The following is a 17,939-nucleotide window of genomic DNA, read 5'->3' as shown; positions in this document are numbered from 1 at the left end:
ATTTTACATCCCTCTCAGCTTTTTATCACTTTCTCCTTTGTTCAGTTTGGTCTTCTTGGTCATCAAGGCTCTCATTGAAACCATTAACAAAACATGTTTAAAGCAAAATTTGTTTCCCTTTATTTACAACTTTTGACACAAAATGAATGGATTTTCCATGCCAGGAAATTCTCCAGTTCTCTGTGGACACCAGTTGGGGTGTCCTGCAATTCCCTTCAGTCAAACACTTAAATACCCAGTGTTAGTGCAGACTCCACAGGTTAAGGGCTTATCTCACAAGAGTGCCCCCCACTCATACGCCAATTGCAAAGCCAAACCTCTTGTGCTTCTGACCAGTGTTTTTACTGTAAATCACAGGTTCCCACCAATCCCTCCTTAGGCTTGATAGTTTACTATTGATAGGATGGCTCACAGAATTTTGAGAAACACTTTACTTTCTATTACTTATTTATTATGAAAGATATAATTAAGCAACAGTCAAGTGGAAGAGATGCATAGGGCAAGGTATGGGAAGGGGGTGTAGAACTTTCATACCCTCTCCAGACACAGCACTCTCCTTGCACCTGGATATGTTCACCAACCTGGAGCTCTCTAAACTCTATTGTGTTCTTATGGAGGTTCCATTATGTAGGCACAGTTGATTAAGTCATCAGCTATTGGCAATTAACTTAATTCTTGGCCTTTCTCCCTTTAGGGGTCAGGGTTGGAGTTGAAAGTTCCAATTTTCTTTCTTTTTAATTTATTATTATTAGTTTTGGCTGTGCTGGGTCTTCATTGCTACACAGGCTTCTCTCTAGTTGTGGTGAATGGGGGCTACTCTAGCTGTGATGTGTAGGCTTCTCATTGGGGTGGCTTCTCTTATGGACTGTGGGCTCTAACATAAACAGGCTCCCAGGCTCAAGAACACAGGTTTAGTAGTTGTGACGCACAGGCTTAGTTGCTCCGTAGCATATGAGATCTTCCCAGATCAGGGGCCGAACCCATGTCTCCTGCATTGGCAGGCCTATTCTTTACCACTGAGCTACCAGGGAAGCCCCAGAAGTTCTAGATTTCTAATCACAGGGTTTATTCCCTTGGTAAACATCCCCCATCCTCCAGGAGTCACGTCATGAGCATAGTCTTTGGTTATAGTTGAAAGGGACTTATGAATAGCACTGCTATCACCCCATCACTCAGGAAATTCCGAGAGTTTTAGAAGTTTTACTGTCACATTTTTTTCATGTTGATCATAAAGAGATCTTCAGTTCAGTCGCTCAGTCGTATCCGACTCTTTGAGACTCCATGAATCACAGCACGCCAGGCCTCCCTGTCCATCACCAACTCCTGGAGTTCACCCAACCTCATGTCCATCTAGTCAGTGATGCCATCCAGCCATCTCATCCTCTGTCGTCCCCTTCTCCTCCTGCCCCCAATCCCTTCCAGCATCAGAGTCTTTTCCAATGAGTCAACTCCTCGCATGAGGTGGCCAAAGTATTGGAGTTTCAGCTTTAGCATCATTCCTTCCAAAGAACACCCAGGACTGATCTCCTTTAGGATGGACTGGTTGGATCTCCTTGCGGTCCAAGAGACTCTCAAGAGTCTTCTCCAACACCACAGTTCAAAAGCATCAATTCTTCAGTGCTTAGCTTTCTTCACAGTTCAACTCTCACATCCATACATGACTACTGGAAAAACCATAGCCTTGACTAGACGGACCTTAGTCGGCAAAGTAATGTATCTGCTTTTTAAATATGCTATCTAGGTTGGACATAAATTTTCTTCCAAGGAGTAAGTGTCTTTTAATTTCATGGCTGCAGTCACCATCTGCATTTTGGAGCCCCCCCAAAATAAATCATCTGCATCTGATTTTGGAGCCCCCCCAAAATAAAGTGTGACACTGTTTCCACTGTTTCCCCATCTAATTCCCATGAAGTGATGGGAGCAGATGCCGTGATCTTAGTTTTCTGAATGTTGAGCTTTAAGCCAACTTTTTCACTCTCCTCTTTCACTTTCATCAAGGGGCTTTTGAGTTCCTCTTCACTTTCTGCCATAAGGGTGGTGTCATATGCATATCTGAGGTTATTGAATTTCTCCTGCCAATCTTGATTCCAGCTTGTGTTTCTTCTAGCCCAACTTCTCATGATGTACTCTGCATATAAGTTAAATAAGCAGGGTGACAATATACAGCCTTGATGTACTCCTTTTCCTATTTGGAACCAGTCTGTTGTTCCATGTCCAGTTCTAACTGTTGCTTCTTGACCTGCATACAGGTTTCTCAAGAGGCAGGTCAGGTGGTCTGGTATTCCCATCTCTTTCAGAATTTTCCACAGTTTATTGTGATCCACACAGTCAAAGGCTTTGGCATAGTCAATAAAGCAGAAATAGATGTTTTTCTGGAACTCTATTGCTTTTTCGATGATCCAGCGAATGTTGGCAATTTGATCTCTGGTTCCTCTGCCTTTGCTGAAACCAGCTTGAACATCTGGAAGAAGAGATCTTAGGGTACTTTAATATATATCACAGCAAAATATATGTATCTACAAAACATATTTATCTACTTAATTAGTAATTTATAAGAAAATATAAAATTTTTTTTGAAAAAGAGGCAGATAACAATTCACGGTTTGGGGCAATATTGTCAATGCTGAGATTTTTTGCAGATAGGTATTTGCCATCAAGTATTCATGGCTGATTTTATATTAACTTGCAAATAAATAAATCATTTTAGTTTTCAAAGGCACATATGTCAGATTTTATTGATACAAGAGCCTCAGCAAAACTTACTTCACTAATTTGAGAATTCAGAATATACACAGGACTCTACTTAATTTCACATTCTCTTGTACTACTTATAGTACAAGTTTAGAGGACACTTTAAATCCTCCCCAGCATGATCCTTTTAGTATGTTTAAAATTGTCTTAGCATTTTTCTTTTTAGTCAGCAGTGTGTTCATTGAGAGTAAATTGTATCTTCCCATTTTAGCAGATCCAAAAAACTTTTGTCAATATTTTGAGTTAGTTTAGGTAAGTGAAGGGCTTTCCCGGTGGCTCAGCAGTAAAGAATCTACCTGCAATGCAAGAGACTCAGGTTCCATCCTTGGATTGGGAAGATCCCCTGGAGGAGGAAATGGCAACCCCCTCCAGTATTCTTGCCTGGAAAATCCCGTGGACAGAGGATCTTGGCAGTCCATGGGGTCAGAAAGCATCATATACACCTGAGTGACTGAGCACACACAAGTAAGTGAAGCTAATAAATCTAAGATTTAAATTTTAGAGTTTTAAAAAATGTATAGTATGATTGTGGTAATAGTTGCAAGACTATATATTTACTAAAATTCATTGAATTGTACACTTAAAATGGGAAAGTTATATGGTTTGTAAATTACACTTCAATAAAACTATTTAAAATACAGTATGATTCTGTTAACTAATTTTAAGTGATTTTTTTGGTGTGAATTTGAAACAATACAAAATAGCACTTTATACTACAAATTTTAAATAGTACAAATGTCAAGCAATTTATGAATCTCTTTGTTTCAAAGCTGATGGACCTAGTGAATTACAAACCATGTTTACTCTAGGTGGTACCACTTCAGCTGGTAATAATAATAGAGTATCATATGTCAATATCTAGAGAACCATACTGTTGTTTACATGCATGAGAACTTCTACAAATGGTTTTGATGATTATTGTGCTGTTACTTTTACTTTTATTCTTAAGTTTTTATATTCTGTAATATTGTCATTCCAAGTGGGCATTAAATGTGGTAAAGAAGCTCAAATAACTGCTGATGATCTTGCTGTTAATTTAGTACAGAGCATCCTGGAAGTATTGGAACTAATGCTAAGAAAATAAAAGAGCAGAATTGAACGAGGAGCCCTTTTATTTAAAAAAATGAAAAACCTCTGGAACTTGGCTTTAAAATCTCAAGCAGTCTAGGGCACCCCTAAGCCAAGCTATCATCTGTGTTAAAATAGAAAATTATTTTTGGTGTTTGGAAAGGAAGTGATAGTGATACAAAAAACTTTACTACAAGTATTTTGTGTTTTTAAAGCATTCTTAACAACTTAACATTCTTTAGTATATGTGCTGCTCACTTTGGCAGCCCACTCCAGTACTCTTGCCTGGAAAATTCCATGGACTGAGGAGCCTGGTAGGCTACAGTCCAGGGGGTCGCAAAGATTCGGACATTCACTTTCACTTTCTTTTCACACTAAAATTGAAACAATACAGAGAAGATTAGCATGGCCCCTGCGCAAGGATGACACACAAATTTGTGAAGTGTTCTGTATTTTTAATAGTCAAATTAATGAAAAGAAAACAACAGTAGCTAATGAACTAATAAAAACTATGTGCTCAGTCGCTCAGTTGTATCTGACTCTTTGTGGCCTCATGACCCGTAGCCCACCAGCTTCCTGTGTCAATGGAATTTTCCAGGCAAGAATGGGTTGCCATTTCCTACTCCAGGGGATCTTCCCGACCCAGGGATTGAACCCACGTCTCTTGGATCTCCTGCACTGGTAGGCAGATTCTTAACCACTGCACCACCTAGGAAGCAATAAAAGCTATAAAAGCACCCCCCCAAAAAAATACACCCTGAAACAAACTACATTTCAGACTCCCTTGTCCTTAGGAATCTGAGTTTGAATATTGTGGTTTTCCTGATAAGTATGCTATTTTATAGTAGAAAAAATCGGAGGAAATAAACCTTCACAGATTAAAAAAAAACAGACCTTATTATAGTCACTTATTATGCTCTGAAACTATGCTTGGGAAAAGACATACAGCACGATAGTTGTAAGATACATTAGTATCTGTTTACATTTATTCTTATAGGAACGTAGCTTTGAATTAGGTAGTGTTTGAATTATGTTTTAAGGCATGAATTCCTTGTATAACATGTAACTACCTGGTATTCTGTAATTCATCTTTTGTTGTATTCTGGACTGATATTTCCTTAACTGTTATGAATTAGTGAATCATTATTGGATATAGTTCTGTATTTGCTCTTATACATCAAAAGTTTACTCCTGGCCTAAGCAGTCATTGTTTGTTCTGTTCTGATTATTAACTAAAATGAAGATTTTAGCTCTCTAATTAAAAAAAAAAATTGTTTTCCTTCTTCACTTAGGAGAGACTGTTTAACGTTAAATGAAAGGTGTTGAAATCACTAGAGGGCAGCACATTTTATCTGAGAGTGGCACACCTATGACTCATAAATGCCATTCTGGGTTGTTCACAGCACTGGGAGTTAAATTTAGGTCACCACTCTTTCTGGCATGTTCCGTATACACCTGCTGCTGTAACTCATAGTAAGACAGAGCCAGGAGGTTATGCACAGAGACTTGAAAGAACATTAGTGTACGTTTCCATTAGAGTGTAAGTTCTTTTAGCTAACAGCACGTAGTTAACATTTATTTGCAGTTTCTCTTTTTCAGATAATCGTTAAATTATAATTGTTAAACTATAATTTTGTTATTGTAATTTTTGAAAACTCCAGTATGTTTTCAGTTGTAGACAGTATAGCTTAGTAGTTCAGGACATGGGCTTTGGAGTTAAACAAACATGGATTCAAATCCTGGTTCTACTACTCTTACTAGCTGTGAAACCTAAGTAGGCCTTGACCTTTCTTAGATTCATCTCCATCTGTAAGCTGGAGGACTGCGTTAGGATCAGCTTCATGGAACTGTGAAGATTAAGTGAGATAACATGCATATTGTATTTTAGCACTAGGACATGGTAAACACTTGTTGTGCATTCATATATATTCTCACATTTTTATGAGGCCTGTTCTAAGATTGTTTAAAAACACATGCTTCATCCCCATAGAGTCCACCTAATGGATCTCCCACTCATATCGATCTGTTCTCTCAAGTGGCAAACTGTATTGTGTCCTTATCATTTCTTTGACATTCTTTTAGTTTGAAGCATGTAAAATTTCCAGTATTTGATCCTATTTGCCCTATGAAACAAGCAATAAGATTAAATGCCATTGACTTATCACCCCTGTATATATTCATGTCCAGGGTTCAGTCATGTTGGTGTAGCAGAAATAAACTCATTTCTAATGCTTGGAACTTTACATGTGGTTATCTTTTCAAGATATATGTTCCTTCTGTTGCTGACATAAATTTTGTTTCTTTGTAATTAGTTCTCTTCATAAATCTTTCTTGAATATGCTTTTATTGTAAAAAATTCATGGTTACTGGCAGGTGATATCACATGTCTGTAACGTTTTTTACATGATATTTTTCAGTTATATTCCAGGAAGGATTTATTTATTTATGGAAATTAATTTGACTTTTTCTCATAATAATAACATAAATTTCATTTCCTGAAACAAAGTATTTAGGCCATGTTCAAAGTTATTTATTTGGGAAGGTAAAAAAGATGCCCCTTATAAATCTTTTTCTTTGTGTTAGAAAATTGCCATCTGAAGGACAGATACTTTGTTAAAGTATTTGTTCTAGGTATAGCTAAGATTACTGATTTTCCTTGATTCTTGATCTTGCCATATGCAAAGGAGGAAAGCAAGAAATGATAATGAATATACTCCTTGCCAGCACATCCAGTTATCTAGTTCAGTTCAGTTCAGTTGCATCAGACTCTTTGTGACCCCATGAATCGCAGCACGCCAGGCCTCCCTGTCCATCACCAACTCCCAGAGTTCACTCAAACTCATGTCCATTGAGTCAGTGATACCATCCAGCCATCTCATCCTCTGTTGTCCCCTTCTCCTCCTGCCCCCAACCCCTCCCAGCATCAGAGTCTTTTCCAATGAGTCAACTCTTTGCATGAGGTGGCCAAAGTACTGGAATTTAAGCTTTAGCATCATTCCTTCCAAAGAATACCCAGGACTGATCTCCTTTAGGATGGACTGGTTGGATCTCCTTGCAGTCCAAGGGACTCTCAAGAGTCTTCTCCAACACCACAGTTCAAAAGCATCAATTCTTCGGTGCTCAGCTTTCTTCACAGTTCAACTCTCACATCCATACATGACTACTGGAAAAACCATAGCCTTGACTAGACGGACCTTTGTTGCAAAGTAATGTCTCTGCTTTTGAATATGCTATTTAGGAACTTTCCTTCCAAGGAGTAAGCATCTTTTAATTTCATGGCTGCAATCACCATCTTCAGTGATTTTGGAGCCCCAAAAATTAAAGTCTGACACTGTTTCCACTGTTTCCCCATCTATTTCCCATGAAGTGATGGGACCAGATGCTATGATCTTAGTTTTCTGAATGCTGAGCTTTAAGCCAACTTTTTCACTCTCCTCTTTCACTTTCATCAAGAGGCTTTTTAGTTCCTCTTCACTTTTTGCCATAAGGGTGGTGTCATCTACATATCTTTGTCAATTCTACCTCCTTAATATAGCTGTCATTTGTTCTCCTTTCTCTGCACCCTCATTATATTTTGCTTGGATTTAAGAATCCTCCAGTAGGGTTCCTGCCTCCTGTCTCTCCCCCCCGACCCCGGGAAATCTGTACCTTGTTTCTGGAGTTATCTTCTTGGAAGATAACTCATCGTGTCACTCCCAGGTTCTTAGATCACTTTTTTGATTCTATTTGTTTTACTGTTTCCCATATATTCCAGCCAGACTATATCTTCCAAAACTGAAATTCTTCTCTAAGATTGTAGTTTTATAATCAACTCCAGGTTTTTAGTAAATTTTCCATATATTTCTTTTTCTTTTTTTCTTTTTTACTGATACTCTTCTTTTACATAATTCAACATACTGTGAATCATTTTTTTCTGCCTATTGTGGAATTGGTTAGAAGCTGATTTTTTAAAATGTATATTATTACTCCATTTTTTTGTTTTAAGCATTTGGATAACTAGTGGCCTCAGTACCATTCATTGAATGATGTGTTCTGTTCTTACTGATTTGAAATACACCCTCTCATATGTAAAATTGTTTTTTATGTGTGTCTTCTCTGGACTCTGTTTTGTTCTGTTTATCTGTTTCTGCATTGGTTTCTAGTATCTTAATTACTATAGCTTTATTAAGTTTTATAATGAGTCTGGATACCTGGTAGGATGAGTCAATTCACTGCTTTTTTAGAACTGCTTTGGCTATTCTTAAGCCCTTTGCTTTTCCCTGTGAAGTTTAGGACAGCTTGTCAAGCTTCATGAAAACGCCTCTTGGGATTTTGGTTATGTTAGGTCAACTTCATAAGCTGACCTAATATTATGAAAAATTTACATCTTTATAATAATGTTTCCATCTACAAACATAATATGGCTCTTTATTTACTTAAATCTTGTATGTCTTTCATAATTTTTTATGGTTTCTCCATACAGGTCTTATATATCTTTATTCCTAGGTCTCTTTTAGTTTTATTGTCATTGTACATTTTCTGAATTTATTTTCTAATTTTTTATTACTGGTATCCAAAATATTGTTGATATTTACATTTGAGTATTATCAGCAACCCTTGTTAACTCATATTAGTTGAGCCACCCCTAATTTGTCATGGGTTCTTTTGGAATTTTTATCTAGACCGCATATCTGCAAATGATAACCTGTTTATTTTCTCTCTTTTCAATCCTTGTGCTTTTTTCCAACCTTTGTGTGTTCCTTTCTTTCTTTTTTCCAGCCCTTACCCCCAGCCTTACTGCTCTGGACAGATTCTTAGAGTCTTTTTGCCTCTGAAGAGCTATTTACAAAGGAGGACTGTGAGTTAGCTGGCCTACTACACAGAATCAAAGACTGTGCCTCTATTGCTGTAGCCTCCCAGTTAGGTACAAGAGCATTTACGTAGGGACTTGTGAAGACTGCTAAGGTGAATTACAGCTTAAAAGTCAATTTGCAACTATTTATTTATTGTTTATTGTATGCTTTATATGTGATGACATGCAGATGAATTAAGGACTAAAGTGCCTGTTTTCAGGTTATTTGTGGTCTGATTGGTAAAGTAAGACTTACTTTTGGGAAGCAGTTAGAAAGCAATATCATATAGATTAGTATAAACCTCAGTGAGCTATTTTGTAAAACACAGAGCTTAAGCTCCCTCTACAAAGCAGAAGATCCTTCTTTTATCTTTCCCACCTCCATTCTTTCCCATACTTCCCAACTGAAGTGCCCTCAGCCTGCTTAAGAGCCTAAGATAAGAACTTAAAAGTAAACAGATCTGGTTTGGGACATGTGATTATCTTTGGTTATCTGCTGCTGTTTTTACTGAATATCTTTGAAATTTATTTGGAGACTCATATATCATGAGTATCAGATATCTACAGTACTCTCTTCTGCATGATTATACTTTTGTCCTTTCAATTCAGTTCAGTTCAATTTCTCAGTCGTGTCTGACTCTTTGCGACCCCATGGAGTGCAGCACACCAGGCCTCCCTGTCCATCACCAACTCCCAGAGTTTACTCAAACTCATGTCCATTGAGTCGGTGATGCCATCCAACCATCTTATCCTCTGTGGTCCCCTTCTCCTCCTGCCTTCAGTCTTTCCCAGCATCAGGGTCTTTTCCAGTGAGTCAGTTCTTTGAATTAGCTGGCCGAAGTGTTGGAGTTTCAGCTTCAGGATCAGTCTTTCCAGTAATTTTGTAAGTTTTATGACATGGTTGTAGGGACTTGCCTGCAGTCCAGTGGTTAGGACTTTGCACTTCCACAGCAGCGTACCCATGTTCCATCTCTGGTTGGGAAGCAAAATGCACCATGTGGCCAAAAAAAAAAAAAAAGTGGCTGAAAATGAGTAGTAGATTCACAAATGTTTGTTTTAGTATTTTGATTCAAAGTATTATTCACACCTGATGGCCCCCACTCCAGTACTCTTGCCGGCAAATCCCATGGATGGAGGAGCCCGGTAGGCTGCAGTCCATGGGGTCGCTAGGAGTCGGATACAACTGAGCGACTTCCCTTTCACTTCACTTTCCTGCATTGGAGAAGGAAATGGCAACCCGCTCCAGTGTTCTTGCCTGGAGAATCCCAGGGACGGGGGAGCCTGGTGGGCTGCCATCTAATGGGGTCGCACAGAGTCGGACACAACTGAAGTGACTTAGCAGCAGCAGCAGCAGCATGCTATGTATAGTTTTTGTACATATCAAATATTGTATAATAAAAGTATATCTATTGTATTAAACAGAAATTTATGTTATTTGAATTATTTTGGAAATAAAGTTAGACTTTAGTTGATCACAGCAACTAATGAGAGATTGGTAGACTATGTGATTAAAACCTGACACCAAGGAATGGTTTATATTTTAGGAGACTTTTCTTATCTTCATATCATGCAGAGTGCACACCATTACATGGTTTGGTAGTTTGTTTCTGTAACAGTGCATTCAGGAAGTAAGGTTATTTTTTTACTCACTTTGCTAGACTATTAGGGCAGGACCAAAATGCTGAATTTAATACAAGTGTAAAAATAAACCTGATTAATGACATGAAGCTTGTTTACAGTTTCTTGGGCACATTATTTAGTTGATATGTCTTACAGCAAACATAATTTAAGGAATCTGTATTTTAGATCTCTTCTAAAATTAATTGGGCTTTATAGTTTGCTTACATTTCTCTCTTTTTAAAATTGAAGTATAGTTGATTTACAATATTGTGTTAATAACTGCTATACAGCAAATTCTTCCTAGGTAGTGCTAATGGTAAAGAACATGCCTGCCAGTGCAGGGGACATAATAGAAACGGGTTCGATCCCTGGAATGGGAAGATTCCCTGGAGAAGGAAATGGCAACCCACTCTAATATTCTTGTCTGGGAAATCCTATGGACAGAAGAGCCTGGCGGCTCTAGTCCATGCAGTTGCAAAAAGTTGGAGACGATTGAAGCATAAGCACAGATACAGAAAATTATCTCAATTATACATATATACATATACATATATACATACATATATATATATATAACACACATTCTTTTTCATTATGGTTTATCACAGAATATCCAATATAGTTCCCTGTGCTCTAAGTAGGACCTTGTTGTTTATCCATTCTGTGTATACTAGTTTGCGTCTGCTAATCCCAAATTCCCACGCCTGCCCTCTCCCACCCCTCCCTCTTGGCACCACCAGTCTATTCTCTGTGTCCATGATTCTATTTCTGTTTCATATATAGGCTCATTTGTGTCATATTTTAGATTTCTCTTATAAGTGATAGCATATGGTATTTGTCTTTCTGACTTACTTCACTTAATATGATAATCTCTAGTTGCATCCATGTTGCTGTAGGTTTACAGATTCTATAAAGAATAGTATGTGTTTGCACTAGCTGTGTTAGAAGGCAACTCTGAAGCCATGAGTTTGATAAGTGTTGATTTTTTTGGCTAAAGCAAAGGACTTTAAAATTCTTTCGTAGTGATGTGTGCGAATAAATTATAAATTTAGCCCTTAGAAACAAACCAGGAATTTTTGTCGCTTAACAGCATCACTGCATATTTCAGATATGTGTTTAGGGCTCTTTATAATCTATTTTTTTTTATAGAATGAACTCACAGTCTTAGGGCTGGAATATTTATTTAGTCAACATTTGATTTCCTGGTGTATGTCAAACACGATATAAGACACTGGAGGGGCTAGAGTAAAGAAGGTCTCACTCTTGCTTTTAGGCAACCCAGAATCTGTCTTTGAAGATAGGCATTAATTTTTTTTATTTTAATAAAAAAGTGCTGTAATAATGTGTTTAGAAGGTGCTCTGGAGGTGTCACACAGAAGTGTGCTTGAAGAAGGTCCATCAGGAATAGGAAAAAAGGGTGTTCCCAGTGGAGGGAACAACATGGGTTAAGGTGGAAAGTGGGGCCTGTTTAGGGAACTTTAAGTTGTTTGATACGTCTTGGGAACATATAAGTAAGAGAGTGGTGAGAAAGGAATCTAGAAAGGTGGGCAGAAGATAAATCTTGCAGGTCTTTGTTTTATACATTTAGGCCAAAGGGAGCTGCTGAGAATGATAAGAAGTCATTTAATTAAATTTACCTGTTTGCAGGAGATTGTGGGAGCATTTACTGATACAGTTTCAGTATTTTATCCATCTTTCTTTCTGCTTACTTATGCATAGGACTTCATTGAGACAGGGAAAATTAAGGATTTTTCCAGCCTAGTACTGACTGTTGAAGAAGGAAATGGCAGCCCACTCCAGTGTTCTTGCCTAGAGAATCCTGGGGACAGAGGAGCCTGGTGGGCTGCTGTCCATAGGGTCACACAGAGCCACACACGACTGAGGCGACTTAGCATGTATGCATGCATTGGAGAAGGAAATGGCAACCCACTCCAGTATTCTTGCCTGGAGAATCCCAGAGACAGAGGAGCCTGGTGGACTGCCATCTATGGGGTTGCACAGAGTTGGACACAACTGAATCGACTTAGCAGCAGCAGCAGTACTGACTATACAAGTTTTCTGGCAGAGAACAGGAAAAGCTGTAAAGTGGGACCTCCTAACCACTAGAGAAATGTTTTTCTTCTCTCTGGTAAGCAGCCAGGTAGAACATTTAGTGAGATTGAAAGAGCTGGCAGCAAGAGGAAATAACCTTAACCTACTGTCTTACGTCAAACATCAGACAGCCCAGAGTTGACACTTTAAGACCTTGTCCCTTTCCTTCCATGCAGAATCACTGTGGTCAGGATAAACTCCCTGAGGGTTTATTTTTAGGAGGTGACATGAATTACAGGCTTAACTTGTATACTCAGACTTCTAAATATATATACTGCAAATTGCAGAACACATGAGAAATTTGCTCTGTAAGGCTCATAATCCTAATTTCAAAATGTTTAATAATACTGCAAAATGAAGTCTAACTGGTGTTATATATACAAGTCAAAATAGGTTCAGAGATGAAAGCAGTATAATGAAAATTGCTGGGGTGTTACATAAAAGGGAAATTCCTGTTTCTTGACTTTGCTTTTTACGTATTCAAGTTATATCTTACCCACTTGGATTTCAAAGTGCAGGACCTACGCTAACCCATCCAAGACCTTTGTTTGATGTAGATAAAGGCCTATTAGCCCCTTGGGAGTGGGCTTTCCTCATGGCTCAAAGAATCTGCCAATGCAGGAAATGCGGGAAGATCCCCAGAGAAGGGAATGGCAACCTGCTTCAGTATTCCTGCCTGGGAAAGCCTATGGACAGAGGAGCCTGATAGGCTATAGTCCATGGGATTGCAAAAGAGTCAGACACGACTTACCAACTAGACAACAACAGGCCCTTGGGAAGGGCACCTTTGTGATAAGAAAAAGGTTCATCTTCCAGGATAGTATAGGCCCAAGATGTGGGCTGGAGTTCTGCCTGCCTTTGTCCCATTGACCAGGGACCTTTTGTGTAGTGTACAGATTGACTAGCGGTACTAGAGGCCCCATTAAGGTCTCTATAACATCAGACCTACCCTTTATTACTTTTTGCCCTTTAGGTTATCCAGTTACTTCTCTCTTCTCCTAAAAAAAGATATAAAATGCTGTTATTCCTTTTTCTTTTCTTCTGTTACTTGTTTTGCATCAGCAGCTGTATTTCCCAGTTAGGAAGTCACAGTTGTTTCATTGGCCAATCATGGCATCTAAGAAGTTTTGATAAATAGGGAAAGCCAGAGACAACTGTTGTGGAAATATTGTTTTGAGTAGTGCCATAGTATGGGGCTGCTTTGTGCATGTGTTGTTTCATATAGGCAGAATTGTGTACATGATAATAAAATAAGAATTGATTTGACTAGATAGCCTTTCTTTTGTTTTAGGAGATTTCATTGTTATTTTCAGTGTGAAGGCTCATCGAGGGAAAAATCAAGAAAATATCATGTTAGCTCACTTAATTCTTCCTCTTTCTGAAATTATGTTTTTTTTCCTTCCAGTTTTATTGAACTGTAATTGACATATAGCACTATGTAAGTTTAAGGCATACAGAATAATGATTTGACTTACATACATCATAAAATGATTACCACAGTTAAGTTTAGCAAACACCCATCATCTCATATTGGTGCAAAATTAAAGAAACAGAAAAAAATGTTTTTTCATTGTGACGTGAACTCTTAGGATTTACTCTCTTAACAACATTCATATATAACATACAGCAGTGTTAATGATATTTATCATGTTGTACATTACATAACTTGAAATTTGTATCTTTGACTACCTTCATCCAATTCCTCCCTGCCATTGTTTTTGGTTTTTATATTCCACTTTGTTTTTAGTATTAAATGAGAATAAAAAATTATCCTCAGTATGGATGGAACAGATAGTCATACAGGGTAAACAACAGCAGTAATTTTCTAGATTTCTTAATTATTTTAACAGATTATAGAAGATTCTGGAAAATAGCTTGTCTTGTCAGCAGCAAACCTTTTCCACTTTTAATAAAACTGTAGAAAAGACAAGGTTCCAAATCATATTTTAACTGCTAAAAATCATCTGGAGAATAGCTGCTGACATAGAAGTCAGATGACATTGAGACATTTGGCAGACATCCTCTTCTTGCTGGTGTTACAAAATCCACAGCGGACAGCCTGGATTTGAAAAGAAGAGTGGCATCTTTGGAATCTCCACTAGAATCTGTTGAAGTTAAAATAAACCTGATGCCTTCTAAGTGACAGAAAATGGACCATGTCTGGGGATGGCAAAAGTGAGACATGTTGAAAACCCACTTGGATTGATTTAAAGAAAATAGATCCAGGCCTAAGGTTCCAAGTTCCAGAGCCGAAGTGTCTTCTGATTTTTTCTTTTTATAACTTTCAAGCAAATTCTGCCTTGGAAAAAACTTAAGTAATATGTGAATTATGAGATTGTGAAAGGAGGAGGAAGGCTTGAATCCAGTAAGATTTTTGGCCTAAGCTATATGACTATTTAGTTAAAAGTAAACAGTTTTCTTTCAGTGTTCTTCCAGAGAAGAACATAGTTTATGTCTGTGTATGAATATTTTAAAAGTTCTGGTGATTGAGACATGTGAAAAAAATGTTCTTAAAAATGTTAGGATTACTATTTAAGAAGGTTAAAAAAAAAAAAAGAAAGAAAGAAAGCTGCTCCTCTAAGAGCCAATGAGGTAACCCATGGTACATTTTTTTTGTATTTAGTTATCCAATTATGTGGAAAGCTTTTTCTAAGGTACTTCTAAGGTTAATGATGAATCCTTAAGGGGCTTAAGCTGCATATTTCAGGTTTATAGTATCATAAGTTTAATTAAATTAGTATATGGAAACATAAGAATTTTAACAGTGCTCTCAAAACAAGATAAAGTCATATAACAGGCAAAATGACCCAGGAGAAATAGAGGAGAGGCTCAACAATTAGCATTAGCTCAGTCATGTCCGACTCTTTGTGACTCCATGGACTCTAGCCCACCAAGCTCCTCTGTCCATGGGATTCTCCAGGCAAGAATACTGGAGTGGGTTGCCATGCCCTCCTCCAGGGGATCTTTCCAACCCAGGGATCAAACCCAGGTTTCCTGCGTTGCAGGCAGATTCTTTACCATCTGAGCCACCAGGGAAGCCCTCATAGCCCGGAATCTGGTGTCAAGTGACCTGAGTTTGAATCCTGCCATTCCATTTCTAAATGGTGTGACTCTGGGCCAAGTTACTTGACCTTCCTGTCCCTTACCTTTTTGATATATAAAAAGAAAAAAAAGAGTACCTACCTAAAAAAGGTAGGATTATTGTGAGAATTATTAGATAATATATGTGAAACGTGTATTTGATTCCTTACATTTAGTATGTGCAAAATAAATATTTATTAATCACAATTTTATTGTTAAAATTAGATTACACACCTCATAATTTGTCTTCTTCCTGAGAATAGTTGATTATCTGCACCTAAAAATTCTCACTTAAAATTTGAAAACAATCACTAAATAGCAAAGGAAAATCAGTGAGCTTGGAGAAGAAAGCTTGTGAGTGATACACATGTGTGGCATTAGACTCTGCTATTGCTCCTGGTGTTTCCCTAGAGGGTGCAGGTAAATTATTTTCAGTTTTCTCTTGTACTTAACCAGACTTACCAGATTTTTTGACATTTTGAATTTAGCATCTTTTAGATACTTATTCTATCAGGGAATAGAATTCATATCTAATAATAATTTACAGCTTCATTGTGAACATTAAAATATAGAAAGTATTTTGTTTTTTCAGCCATCAGGGGCCAAGATCCATAGATAACACCATTTTTCTTTCCTTTTATTTAAACGCTTAGAACTGTGCACAAAACAAAATATCACAGTGATTTATCATACCCTCTTGTGTACCTGTTAGTAGATAGAAAAATAAAACATTGCCAGCTCCTTAAAAGATTCTTCTGTACCCCCTCCCAATCAATATCCCTACTACCAACCCCCCAAATTAGCCCCCTGTCCTGAAGCTCATGCTAATTACTTTCTGGCTTTTCCTTATAGTTTTACCAACCAAGTGTGTAGTCCTGATCACTCTTATTTAGTTTTGCCTGTTTTTTTAAATTTTATTTGAATGAAATCATGCATAACATTTTTTACTCAACCTGTTGTGAGATTCACTTGTGTTCCTGCATGTAGCAGCAGTTCATTCAGTTTTATTGTTGTATAGTATTTAATTGTATAAATACACCACAGTTTGTATATTCTATGGTGGATGGATAGTTGTTTTCTTTCCAGTTTGGGGTTACTATAATCAGTGCTGTTATGAATATTTCTATGCATTTAAGCATGTATTTCTGTAAAATACACCCAAAGAGAGAATTGCAAAGTCATAAGAATGCAACCTTGAACTTTCATAGATAATGGCCAAACTTTCCACAGTGGTTTTACCAACTGTTTCTACCAGTGATGTGTAAGTTTCATTGTTGTATACCCTTAACAAAAAAATGGCCATTTTTTTTCTCAAATTGATCATTCTGGTAGATGTGTAATGATATCTTATGGTTTTAGCATTTTTTTCCTAAGAAGAATTTGGTAAGAATTTTCTAAAACTATTGACTAAGATGAAGCCTTTGGTTTTTAATTTTCCTTGCTTTCCATGTCTTTTAATAATTAAGTTGATGATACTTTTAGAAAAAGTATTTTAAGTTTTAAAACTACATGAAAGCAGTTAATTTGAGATATTACCCAATATTCTTTCTTTATACTTTTTGCTGGCTTATCTAAAAAACAGATGTATTATTTCTCTTCATAATTATTAAGCTGCCATTCCAGGAATCATAACAATTACTGAAATGAGAGGTATGGTCTGTAGTTTATGAAGTTGAGTTTAATGAATAAAACTTTCCAATTCCTCTGAGCCATTTTTCTTTGTTAGATTTTTTAAAAAATAAAGTACAACCATGGTAACTCATCTGGATGACATTGAATGGCTAGTTACTGTTGAGTGAAGTAAAACAGACTTTTAACAGCTTGTGGGTAACGTCTGAAAGGTAAAGTGACATAAGATAAATGTCTGTGTTCCACTCTGAAAATAGCGAAAGGCATATGGAACCAAGATTTAACTTGGTTGACTTGTAACTTAATCCCACTTTAAATATGCTTTGGGGTTAATGAAGGTTGTACTATGATTTCTTTTTGCAGAATTAGTACCAACAATGGGAAATAATTAAGAAGGAAAAAGTTTGAAAGTTCTGAATGCTGATTTAATTTTGTAAATAATTTTCAAAAAGCATACATGCATTGAAAAGAGAATATTGGAAATTTTTCAGGATAACTGAGTGCCCCAAATAATAGTATTACAGCTATTTATAAGTGTAAAACAACTTGTTTTCAAGCTTGAAAAAATTTTAAATTCCTAAAAGGACTTGTGTTTTTGAAAATAGAATAATTTAACCTCAGATTTTGTTCTGTTAATAGTTATTTATTAGTAGGATTTTGAAATGAGAAGTTAGGTATTTTAAAAGGATTGATGTAAGCTTTATTGGAAAACAATTATAACTTAAATTTGGAAGACAAATGGTTAAAATGTCAACCATGGTCCCACCAAATGTAAAGTAGAAAAAAATATGCTATGTGTATTTATACTTAATTGATAAGAATTGATGAACTTTGTCCCAATTTGCTCTTTTGCTTGGCTTAGAGATTA

The 17,939-nt window shown here is 37.0% G+C and overlaps 1 protein-coding gene and 1 non-coding gene across 2 annotated transcripts in view; both read left to right on the top strand.

The window, feature by feature from the left end:
* MIGA1 (mitoguardin 1) overlaps positions 1 to 17,939 on the top strand; it is a 74,825-nt gene that overhangs the window by 29,605 nt on the left and 27,281 nt on the right. The gene's annotated exons all lie outside the window — the stretch shown is intronic.
* LOC120857179 lies at positions 4,166 to 4,276 on the top strand. The gene has a single exon (XR_005719636.1). It is a non-coding gene; the product is annotated as a U6 spliceosomal RNA (small nuclear RNA).

The sequence above is a fragment of the Oryx dammah genome, unplaced genomic scaffold (genome assembly GCF_014754425.2).
Source record: "Oryx dammah isolate SB20612 unplaced genomic scaffold, SCBI_Odam_1.1 HiC_scaffold_28, whole genome shotgun sequence".
NCBI lineage: Eukaryota > Metazoa > Chordata > Mammalia > Artiodactyla > Bovidae > Oryx > Oryx dammah.
The sequence above is the reverse complement of the archived record's forward strand: the minus strand, read 5'-3'. Positions and strand labels throughout refer to the sequence as shown.